This window comes from Suricata suricatta, chromosome 8 (genome assembly GCF_006229205.1).
Source record: "Suricata suricatta isolate VVHF042 chromosome 8, meerkat_22Aug2017_6uvM2_HiC, whole genome shotgun sequence".
NCBI lineage: Eukaryota > Metazoa > Chordata > Mammalia > Carnivora > Herpestidae > Suricata > Suricata suricatta.
In genome coordinates this window covers 86,369,826-86,383,527 of record NC_043707.1, presented here as the reverse complement: position 1 = coordinate 86,383,527, position 13,702 = coordinate 86,369,826, and positions in this window count along the sequence as shown.

Genomic DNA, 13,702 nt, shown 5'->3' with positions numbered 1-13,702 from the left:
TGAATGCTGAAAATGAACTGAGAGTTGAAGGGGAAGGGGGAGGGGGAAAAGAGGTGGTGGTGATGGTGGAGGGCACTTAAGGGGAAGAGCACTGGGTGTTATATGGAAAACAATCTGACAATAAAATATTATGGAAAAAAAAGATATAAAAAAAAGAAAAAAAAGAATAACGAAGGATGTTGTATGTGTACTGAGGCTCAAATATCAATACGGCGCTGCTACAATAAAGGGCCTGCACTGTGTCTGCTCACCACTCAAAGTGCTCTTTTTATCTCAAAGGGAAAACTTTCGTGGGATGTCACTGACAGGAAGATCAATGTCAATTTCGAAATTCTGTATGGGAAACAATAGTGAGCTTCTGACCAGTAATTATCGTAAAACCAAAACATCTTATAGTTTTATGCTAAATTGGTAGAATTGTTTTGATATGGTATTTATTTGAAAGGCATTTCATCAGCTCCATCAAGTATTTGATTAGTGCATCCTGCTAAAGTAACTGGTCTGATGTTTAAACAAAATTCTGCAGGAGTAAAATGGGGCAGCAATCCTAGAATGCTGCTGAATTGCCCATGGATAAGCCAGCCTAGTCATTAGCTTTATTGCTAACAAAGAGGAAAATCCTGCATATAATTATACGGATTGCGAAGCCAGCAACAAGAGTTGGCACCAGGGAATGATTTCCCTGCGACCATGACTTCATCAGGATCAGAAGTTGCCTGTATGCCTTCAAAGGAATGCAGAGTTGGAAACAAAGTGAACATGTTCACTTTTTATTATAGATTTTTTTCACCCCTAAGTAAGCCACTCTTTAGCCACTGACAGGTAAGGTATTTTTAGAAGTTGGTAAACCCAATGAGTCAGTGACTTTAGATTTCTTATGATTACTCAAATGTCAATACAATCTTACTAATAAAAATAACAATATTAGATTATAAGATTATGCAAACTTAAATTCTTGAGTTATTCGGACTTCAAAGTTACGAGACTAGTAGTATGTGTATGTTTTTGTGCACACACACGTGTGTGTAGAGGAGCTGGAGGTAGACTGTAGGTCTTCTTGCCAGGCTAGTGTCTTCTACATATATCTCTTGTTCATTGTCATCAGTACAGTAAAAGACACACCAAAATTTTGAGGTTCAGTCACAGCAAGCCTCTAAGTGTCATGAACAGACTTGGACACAGGACTAGACAAATCTACTACTTGGATCTGCTTTGGGAATTCTTATATTCCTTTTCTATAAGCCTCCTTTAGATGGCCTCTTAGTAATCCTTGGACCTCTCTTATTTCTCCCATGAAATTAAATGGGATAATATGCAAAATTCACCGGCACATTCCTGAAACAAAGCAGACATCCTCCCTTCACCATTCTTCTCTCCCTTTGCAGTAGAAGAGCCCTCAATTTGGGTTCCAAAGGACTCTTATTAGCAATCATCTGGAGACACTCAGTTTCCTTTCAATAACGTGAAGGTCGTGAAGGTCGTAAAATCAAAGAAGATGATGCATATGTAATTGTTTTGTTTACAGTTGATGAGCTGATTTTACTTCAGAGTTCTGCATAATTTTCACGAGAAACACTGCTTGAAGCTATTGGTATTTCTTTGCTCTAGGAAATCAGAGTTTGTCAATATCCTTGATTTTTCTTTGACAAATCTTATCTATTGATTATGAAAATGATTTTTCATATGCCCAGTGCCCAGAGATATATAAGCAAAGAAAAAAATTCACCCCTGTAAGCTTTATAAATATGGGGATATTGGTGGGGTGAAATATTATCATGAAGAATGAAGATAAATGACAGTTCCAAATAGCCTTACCATTGGAGGCCTCCTAGTGACCCAGCTCAGCTCACAGATGCAGCAGCTGCAAATAATAGCCAGAGAGTGATGATCATTGTGATTTCAGTCCATTATTACCAGAAGCCTGATATACATAAAATGTAGGTCAAAGCATTCTGTTTAATGCCATATTTATCTTCAGAATATGAAGCATGAGGATGTTGTTCTAGCACTAAAGAAACAGAGGTGATAAATTAGTACTCTCCAAAGTGCTATTTAAATGACTACATTCAATTTTTATCTCCTCATTGAAATATAAATTCCACAAGGGAGAGGACCATATTTATTTTGTATTCTACCACTTCTCAGAACTTAGCATAATGCCTGCCTCATAGAAGCCTGCAATCAGATACATGCAAAAGATTGGATTTGTTAATTAATTGAAGCCTATATTGTTACACCTATTTATTTACATATTTATTTATATACATGTTACTTATTTTTGTTTTTATTTATTAAACTAGCCCTCTACATGGGGAAGGATTAATATTTTATCCCTCTCTACTTACCATCTATCTAGATAGGTGCTTATTTAGTGAAAAAGTGGATATTAGAAAGATGCTATTTAAGAAGTTGCTGCCAGGTATTGCTTTCTCCTCTGGGCCTTAAGCATATTTAAGAAGAGAATACAAGATCCATGATAGGAAGAGTTGTTTTCAAAGGATTAAACCAGCAAGAACTGATCAGTGAAATAAGACAGATACTATTATAGATAGAAAAAGTAGAGGAAAGACAAGAAAATTAATGGGATGTTCTGGGCATAAGTTAATTGGCACAGAATACTGAAGGTAACTCTGGAACAAGTAAAGAACAAAAAGCAATGGAGAGAATTCATGTAGTCAAAGAAGTTAATGAAGAGTGGTAAATATAGCATGTTGCTTTTTAAATGTCAGAGCACAAAGAAAAATTTAGAGTTCAGTTATGGGTTTCAACTGTAAGAATTTACAAGAAACAGCATGGAGACAATTGTTAGAGGGTTAGTGATGTGTTTAGATGTAATTATGTGAGGAATATGGCAGTTTTGATTGTGAAAAGCTGTGGTTAGGAATATAGGGAACTGTTTTTAAAGCTAAGGAAGTAAATTCAGATTGTTGGAGATACTCCAGCAGCTGCTGTGTGTGGAATTTAGTGTTTACATCTTGGAGCCAAACACATTGTATTTGGCCTTTAATTAAAAATGATTTAACCATTGCTTTTTCAGAGGGATTACATAAAATTTATCATCACATTTTCCACAAATTCTATCCAACTATTTAAAATTCTAGGGAAAAAATTATATATACTTTTCCTTCATATAAAGATGGATTGAATAGTTAGCTGTTGTGGAAATATATTTCCCGAAATTTATGAAAGTAAGAGTTTTAAAAGTGAAAAAAAAGTTGAACAATATTACATGTCCTTCAGAATGATTGATTTGTTGACTGAAATTCATATTCATCCTTAATGTAGAAGAAAACCTCTTCCAGTGTGGATACACACCCTCTGTCACCTGACAGATAAGAGATATCATGAGATGTTGCCATGAGATGGCAATTTAAACACTTTGGTCAATATGGGAAACAAATTAATTTTAAGAATCCTAATATCTACAAGGGCTATTTTTTTAATGAGAGACCAACTGATGAACTTACACTGATGTCTCTCAGGATTACAATCTCTCTTTCAAGTAATTGCCTCTTCTTGAAACCACATGATTAAAATTTGCTCTTTATGGAAACAAAAGCAAAGTTAATTATTCAAAAATGAGTTTATGGAATATTTGTGTCCCAGGGACTCAGTAAATATTTTTAAAAATATCCATAAATGTGCATTTATGCATTAGTAAATAACTTGCATTTAAATGTTTTATTTTCTTTTATGGGAAATATATGTGCTATATTGGGAGTTAAAAGAACTAAGAAGTTGTCCCAACTTTGTCAATATGGGCAAGTCATTTAGCCATTTTGGTCTCAGTATTTAAAATGAAGAGATTGCATTAAATGTCATTTAAGCATATTAAGTAAATTGACTTCTATAGCAACATTAACTACTGAAAAGAACATTTGATATAAATTGAATTGATAAAATGAAGAATAATGTGATCAAATGTTATGGATTGAGTGATAATGTCTAAAGCCAATAATATTTTGAAAAGTAATTAAATCTATCCAGTGGCTTGTAAAGATTATTGTTATACTGCAGTTAACACGAACAGTAGCAGTGACCCATTTTAGTTAAGGACAAATATACTGTGGGTTTGTACAGAGATTAAATTCACATAAATCGACAAACTATCAAATACATTTTAATATGCATTCATGATAGATATGAGTTCTATTTATAATTAATATCCTCACTGTCTGACTATTTTTGATAGAAGTCTGGAATATCTATACTATTATTATCACCTGAGTTGATACTGTCAATTTTACCAGCAATTCAAATATATGTAAAGATTTCTTGTTAACTAGTTATCAAGACATTTTTATATTTAGGGACATTTATGACCTGGTTAATGTTAAAGTTAGGATAATATTGGTCTTGAGTTAGCTCTGACAATTGTAGTAGCCATGATGAAGTTTAGGTCAGAGTATCTGAGGGTTCTGGTGCATAATTTTGGCCAAAAGGCAGGGCTAAAATACTTTATTTTATAGGTGCAATTAATATTTTTAGGAAATAGTTTCAAAGTTTTGACTGCCTTGTAAAAAAAAAAAGCAAGGCCACAAATCAAATGGTGCTTTTTTTTTTTTTTTTTTCTGGAGCACATTTCTAATGATGCAGAGACAATGAGTTTGCATTGCTTAACTTTTATTTGAAGCATATAACTATAGAGTGACAATGAAATAAGCATAATTTAGATTTAATTTTGTCTACTTACTTATGTGCAACAATGAAATCAAAGTATTTTAGGGGAAAGAACGGGTCCTAGTGATAAATTTTCAGACAACTTTCAAGATGGATGTTTATCATTATTGCCAAAGATCTTGCACATACGTCTTTATATAAGTGGCAGTGTAAAATACTTGTGTACTGGGACCTTGTCAATAGTTAAATAAAGTTGAACTCACTGTAATACAATAGTTTCTCAGTGTTCATTTGATAGATATAATATACATGAATAATTATATGCAAAGTAAACAGTCCATTCATCTTCCCAGATATTCTAAACTATCAAGCTAGATCAGTGATGAGGTAAACATACAGACTGTATTATAAAGGATACATCTAGGGACCCTTGGCTGGCTCAGTTAGAGCATGTGACTCTTAATCTCAGGATAATGAGTTCAACCTCCATGTTGGGCATAAAGATTACTTTTTAAAAAATGATCAGAAAAGCTACATCTTCTTCCAAAAGGCAATGATATAGTTTTTTAAATTAAATTATGCTACCTTTTAACTAGATATTTATTTATCAGTATATCATAATACCATCCTATTTTTAAATGTTAGTGGAAAGAAGATTTAATGGTTGTATAGCAACTTACTCTCCAGTCATACTATCTAATATTATTTATCTAATAGTATTTTCATTTTTTGGACATCTGTATATTTCTTATAAATTTTACCCTCATACATAATTTAAAAATTATTTTGAGAAGCATTTTATCAATCTATGTTTCTACTTTTGTTTACTTTAGTGTTTGTCTAAAATATACCTTCACATGATATAATTTTTCAAAGTTCTGAGTCTTTGCCAAGCTGTGATGTAAAAAAGTGTATTATAAATTGAAATGAGATCAGAATACTAAGACCTAGTAATTGGGCCAGATACCTAGGAGTTTCTGACTGCCTTATTTATTTATCCTTTTTTTTTACAGGTATCTGACAGCTTTATCTGTGATTAGTTTTCAGCTTATTTTATTTAAATTTTATTTCATATGTAGTATTTAAGGTATTTAAATAATTTCTATAATATATTTACCCTCAAGAATTTTTTGTGTGTTTATACCTTTGGTTTTATTACTGGGGAAGTACTTTATCATACCATGATTTATAAACACACACACATACACACACACACACACATACACACACACACACACACACACACACACACACACACACTAGTTCTTTTTACTTTGGTGCCCCCCTACTCTTAATTTTTTTTCTCTTACTTTATTTTACATTTCTCTTATACATTGCTTTAAGTCACTTCTGAAACAAGACAAGTACATAAATACATAATATAATTTCTTAGCCAAACACTGAAATATTAACACCAACTAATATGAAATAAAGAAGACCAATGAGAATTTTTGAAATTAGAATTTTCATTATAATTCTATGTAAATATTAACCTAGAAGTTTATAACTTGATTTTTAGAGTCATAAGTTTCATTGAGTTGTGTTTATATTGGTGCATGCAAGGTATATAACATGTCAATATAATTTTGAAATTGAAAAACATATTTTTACCTAGACATAATAATAAATAGCCTTCTTCAAAAGAGTAACAAAATTTTACTTAGGCCAAGAAAAGCATGATCTTCATTGCAAAGGTGCTATTCACAAATATGGACATTGGTAGCTCTTACTATAGACTTGTCAGTATTCAGCATTTTGTTGTCATGTACATAAAAAAATAGGGGAAAGGAGGAAAATCAATAAAAGAATGGCAAATGGAGGCAATTTTTTCATTGGTAATTATCAGTAAATTGTGGAAGTTATATTTGTTTTATTTTAGGTGGGAGTTTGGTTTCTTGAGAGGACACATAGGTATACAATGGCCAAGCCAAAAATTGTACTTCTTCCCAATTAATAGTTTTTAGATATACCCTGAATTGGACCAGATGGATTAAAGACTTGCTTTTAAAACTCTCCAATTGTTTAATGTCGACATTTATAATTTTGGGTGCTTTCAGCTATTTGATTTTATTAAACACGAACTTAGTTATTCGAAGTTTGGCGTCGAGAAAAGAATATGAGTTACACAGTTAGAAAGAACTGGGTACACCCCCAGCAGGAGAGCTTACTAGATCTATAACTTTCAAAAATAACTCATGCTCTATATCACAGATTTTAGTCTTTAAATAGGAGTAGTAAATACCTTATGGGGCTTACTTCAATGATTAAATTAAACGCAATAATTGTATGTAACTTTAAAGCACCAAAGCACCCAGCCCTGAGTATATTAGGTGCTCTTATTTTTAACCTATTAAAATGTATTATCAGTTTTTATATATGAGAAAGAGAAATAAACATTAGTTTAGTACTGATTATAAGCATCTCCAGGCAAGTTTGTTGATGGTGGAAGTTGGTTAAATACTTCTGGGCAAAGCAATAGGGAAAAATTAGCATTATCCCACATTTTCTTCCCAGATACCATACAAAATCAGCAAGAAAAATAAAAACTGGAAACACAAACATGCTTTTTTAATAAATCAGAGCAGTCTGATAATCTACAAAATATGTGGAAGCATTGCCACAAGCAATGAACATCAGCAAAGGTGAAGGAGGATTAAAAAAGAAAATGTGAATCTAGTAATTTCACTCCTAGTCTAAAAGAATTGAAATCAGATACTCAGATGCTTGTACACTAATATTCAAAATAGCAAAAAGGTGAAAATAATCTGTTTATCAACACAAATGAATAAAGGCAATGTGTTGTATATGTACAATGGAATACTCAGCCAACAGAAGGAATGAAATTCCTGATAGAGGCTATGACATGGATGAACATTGAAAACATGCCGAGTGAAATAATCCAGACACAAAATAAAAATAGTATATGATTCCACTTATATAAGGAACCTAAAATAGGCATATTTCTAGACAAAGAAAGAGAATAGATGTTACCAGTGGCTGGAGGGATAAGAGATTAGGGAGTTATTTTATGAGTATAGAATTTCTGTTTGGGATAGTAAAAAAGTTCAAAAAATGGGTAGTGGTGATGGTTTCATAGTACCATGAATGTTATTATACATTTAAAAAATAATTAAAATGGTTAATTTTATGTTATATATATAAAATCACAGTGAGAGAAAAAATACAATGGCTAAGGGTCTCAGAAAAACTTTACAGTATAGCTCTCCAAGGGGAAAGATACACTGTTAATTCCAAAACCAAAATCTCATAAGCCCAATGAAGGGAGTAAGATGAATATGACTCGCAATGGAATCTGTCTGGCTTGGTTCTATGTACCAGAGTATGAAGGAAGGTCTGCATTATGGGCAACCTGATAGATACATAAACCCACCATCATAAAGCAGTTAAAGCAAAGAGAATTCACTAAATCCCAATAAAAATTCCTGATAGTACAAAACACAGCCATGGCATCTTGTCAACATTAATTTTTTTGCAAAGAATTAGTTGAGAGGAGGAAAAAGCCCCAGCAATGTTGTTTTATTCAAATATAAAGATTCAAAAGGAATGAGCACACTGTTGTTACAAGAAAAAGTGAAGGAAGAAAAACCAATTCCAGATAAATACGACCTACCTTTAAGATATTATTATGGAGCAGATCAAAAATGTGCTCAAATATGGCTATATATTTTTTTTAAATTAGTGATGCAGTAGCCGTTATGAGAAAAAAAGAGTACAAGGCAAAGATACAAGTGTTCAGGGAAGAGATGGTAAGGACAGTAGAGAAATGAGCTGAAAATGCAGTAAAGAACAGAGAAGGCAAGGATGATAAAACTGGAAAAAAATAAAATGAGACTAATAAATATTTGACGAAGAGTATGGAGAAAATGATAAATATGGAAAATTTTAAAAAAGATTTGACATATACATTATAGGAGCCCACAAAAACAAAAAATAAAATAATGAAACAGAGGAAGTATTCAAGAAATAAAACCAGACTTGAAAGGGCCTACCTACCAATATTTGGTACCAAACTGTAAACTCTATTAATCCTGTTAAACATCAAATCTAAAGAAATAGGCCTCTTAATAAATGTTGAGGATGCAGGACTCCAGGATGTGTCAGTCAGTTAAGCTTCCAACTCTTGATTTTGGCTCAGGTCATGATCTCAGGAGCCCTGAGTAGGGGCCTGTGCTGGCCAGATGGAGCTTGCATGGCATTCTTTCTCTTTCTTCCTCTCTCTCTGCCCCTCCCCTGTTCACACACTCGCTCTCTCAAAATAAATAAATAAACATTAAAGGAAATTTAAAAATAGGGACACCTGGATGGCTCAGTTGGTCAAGCGTCCAACTTTAGCTCTGGTCATCATCTCAATGGTTTGTGAGTTTGAGCCTTGTGCTGATATCTGAGCACCTGGAGCCTCCTTCCAATTCTGTGTGCTTGCTCTCTCTGCCCCTCCCTGGGTCATGCTCTCTCTCTCAAAAGTAAACATTAAAAATGATTTTAAAAATTAAAAAATAATATTAAAAAATAAATTAAAAATAATAAATGTTTAAGATCCAAAAAAAGTATGAAAACAACATGGAGATTGTAATCTTCTTCACAAGTAAATTAAATGCATAAATATAGGTGCTGTGGGTACGAAGGTGGGGATTGGAAGGGGGTGCTACAGTTCTCAAGGAATGAAAATGTGACCTAAGAATTCAGTACTCAGCCAAAATCATTCAAGTGTGAAGACATAAATAGTTTTCAACATATAAGAAGTCAGAAATATTGCTGTTATAACTCTTTAAAACAAAAGAGCAGTATAGAATACATTTTCATAACCAAGGATGACTAGAACATTATAGCAGATGAACTGGTAGTGAGTACTTTATCTGTTTGGGAGTGGGTCTAATAATAAGTGATGAAACATGCTTTTAAAGTAGAATATAAGTAGTTTAAACTGAGATAATCCAGAAATTATATAATTTAAAGGGGAAAGCTGGGAGTGGAAGGAAGAGAGATGATGGGAGGGAATATAAACCTGCTGACTTCCTTATGTTTACTAACAAAAGATCAAGAGATGCTATGTGACATTGATCAGTTAATAAGTAGAGGTAAAAATTATGTAGTAGTCAGAGTCGCAGCAGGATGTAGATGCTATCCTTGAATGGGATAATTGAGAAGAGTTGATGAACTAAAGATTACTCTCAGATTACATTCTGGCAGCAGAAAGCAATTAGTAAATATATCAGTAAATTACATAGTATATTGGAAGATGATAATTCCATGGAGGGAAAAAAGCATACTCATCAATATGAGAAGTGTCAGAGTCAGGAGTAAGTGTGGTCAGATGAGCTTCATGGAGAAGATGCCATTTGAACTAAATTTTAAAGCCATTGAGGAAGACATAAGAATATTTTGAGGGTATCCTAAGAATATTATAAGGAAGAGCGAGTATAAATATCTGAAGACAAGAACATGCTTAGAATATCTGGAAAAAATATGAAGAGAAAGTAGATGAGAAGGAGAGTAGCTGGTAGTTAAGTCTGAGAAGGAATGGGTGCTAGATCATGTAGAAAATTCTGAGTAAAATGAGCTTTGAAGACTGTGCAGAATAGTGACCTAATCTGACTCACTACTTAATAAGGTCACTCTGACTATTGTATTCAGATTAGGGTGTAGGAGAGCAGTAATGGAAGCAGGTCGAGTTAGGAGAGCTTTACTATTATCCAAATAAGAAATATCAGTGGCTCTGTTCAGAGTTGTAGTAGAAAAGGTGGTAAAAAGTGGTTCTGAAGGTTTGGAAGTGTTTTGATGGTAGAGCAATAGATTTAAAAAATATAAATATAAATAAGTTAATAGAAGCTCATTGGTAAGACCACTTTGGAAAACTGCAGCAGAATTTATAAAAGCTAAGTATATGAACACTCTTTGACCCAGATATTTCTCTCCTAGATCTATATATATCTCCTAGATCTATATATAGCAGAGACACATCTATAGGTCCACCAAAAGACACATATGAAAATGTTCATAAAATCACTCTTTGTATAAACCGCAGTCTGGAAATTTCCCAGTTTATACCAAAAGTAGAAACTACGTAATAATCATGACATGTAATAACAATAGAGCAATGAAAATGAGAAAACTACATCAATATACTAATGTATGACTGAATTCCCCACACACAGAATGTTGATTGAAAGAACCCAGACATAAACCTTATTCATTCAGTTTACATAAAAGTCAAAAACAAGTAAACCTAATCTATAGTGTTAGAAGTCATGTGGAGGGTACCCTTGGGTGGGGATTGGTGATTGTTCTGGGGACTTAAAGGAGTATTCTGGGATTCTCTGTTTTTCTTGATCTGGGTACAAGTGACATGGAATTGTTCAACTTGTGAAACAAATTCATTGATCCTTTTGTGATTTTGTACATTTTTCTGTACATATGCCATACTTTACTTTAAAAAGTGAATATAATGCTTTTCACCTAGGAGAATGGCAGAAATATTAAAACGTATTTTAACTAGGGAATAAGAAGAAAAGTGTTCTCTTGCAGTGAATGGCATAAATGTAAATTAGCACAGCCTCTATGAAAGACAATTTTTATCATATCAAATATCAAAACTAAAAATGCATATATTCTTTTTCCCAGTAAATCTATTCCAAAGAATATATTTTTCAGAAACTCTCATATGGACAAAATGATGTATGTTCAAAGTTATTCATTTCAGCATTGTTTGTATCAGTAAGAAATTGAAACAACCTCAAAGACCATCAGTAGACACCTGTTTAAGTAAATTATGGCAACAGCTATTCAATAGAAAATTATGGAGTTATAAAAAAAAACCCATATACAAGGAAAAGGTTTATGCACTGATGTGGAACAGTTCCCAGGATATATGTTATTAGGTTTTGGAAAAAATAGTGAGCATCAGAGGCCTGAATGGCCTTTTCTCATTTACTTAAAAAATATAAATGCTTGTGTACACATAGGGAAGAATGAATAAGAAATTTATAACATTTAATGCCTCCAGGCAGCAGAATGGTAATGAACAACTGATAGAAGTAGTAGGAAGACTTTCTACAGTATACCTTTGTGTTTTTATTTTTATTTTTTTGAATAGGTAAATATATCACCAACTCAAAAAAAATACAACATACGTGGAAATGAAAAATCAATACAGTAGAGAGGAAAATATACATATGCAACCATAGAATAATTATAAAGACAGAGGGAAATGAAGTTTCTTATTCGGATACTATACCAATGAAGTATTCTAAAGTCATACCTTATATCATTAAGTGTGAGATTTAATAAATCATTGAAGACATGCAGAGAAAGACAGTTTTATATTTCCTGCTTAATAGGATATAGAATACCCTTGTGAGTTTATTTATTGGACTATGTCATTGTCAATTTAAGATCATGTCTACTTCTTTATTCATTGAATTGAAAAGAATATAGATTATCTATCATACAGTTGATTTACACTTGCCTTTCTGTTTTCCAGTTTTTTTTCAGAAGTTAAAAGAAATACTACAGAGACATGAGAGCATGTCTGAATGAAAAGTCAAAAATGCTTTAGTTCTAACTCTTTGCTTATATTCTTGAGTTAACAGCCTTTTGTTATTTCAGCAAAATATAGATAGAGCTAAGACATTTGTAGCCTGAAAGATTTTATGAGACTCCATTGTTTTGTTCCTAATTATAAAGAACGCTTGGATATTAAATGAATATCTTCTGTTAATATGGAAATAGGTTTAATAGAAGGCTAGAAACTTTATTTAAATGATTTATTAATGTGATATTTTTTCTCTCATTTTTGGCAATATGGTATAACTTATATCTAAATTCAAATGGTTAGTCTGGAAAATTTTATTTTGTCACAGTATACCCCAAATTAATAGATTTTTGATATATATTTTTCAAAATGGAGAGATAAATATAGCTTTTATAAAGTACTTTAAAATTATGACGTATTTAGTCTTCACATAAATTTTATAACTACACCAAGAAATTGAATGAAGAATTATGTGAGTTTGAGAAAATCTTTCCACTAAATGCAACCAGTATTTATTGAGGATCTAATCTGTCTGCTAGAAACCACAGGATTTATAAAAGAACCATGGAGTCATAAAAATTCCTTGACTGGTTTCTAAAGGTACAGAACAATAAAGTACAATATCTATCTGGATGAAGCTTACATTGGATATTCATATGTAAATATATATTTATATATATAAATTACACGTGAATTGTGCAGACAACAAATATTCATGAGAATGGTTGAGACACAAGGGCCTGTCAGGTAAGAAGTTGGAAAACTGACAGGACTACAAAGAATCCTGAAAGAATCTAGCTTATTAAATAACCTTTTCTGAATTCTACTCTATTGTGATCCACTATGTGTTTTATTACAGAAAATCCACATAGTTGCAAACAATAAATTTTTGTTGAATAAGTATTGAATTAATTTTTCTACTTTTAAGGATCTCATACATTGCCATGGATATAACATTTTCATAATTAATAAATAAAACACAAGAAATAATAATACATTTTATATATATGTATATGTATATCGTCAGTAAGCAAAGAACTTGTATAGTACTTAGCAAATAGTGAGGAATGAATGAATTATTTATTTTTTATTATTTTATTTTATTCTACTCATTCTATTATATGTATTTTATTTTTTTTGGTATGTTTGTTATTGAAATATAAATATATGTTATTGAGGCATAAGTACCTAGAGATAGTGGTATTTTTGGAGCCAGTTCCATAACTCTGCGTTTGGTCATATATGGTCTTAAAATACATCATAGAAATCAACAAAAGCCACAAATCAGAACTTACTCACTCCCTCCAAAACCTGTTGTTAAAAGCTTGCTTAACACAGCACAGTAAACACCATTTAATACAGCATCCCTCTGTGTAGGGGACAGGTGAGAATGCATTTTCTTATATAAAATGTAGAGTCTAGTTGACATTCATCGAACATAACTCTGCTATCCTAAAATTAGATAGTATCCCAGCCTTTTTGTCTGGCTCTATGTCACTGAATTGGTGGTATGTAAAGAAAATTGCATTATCT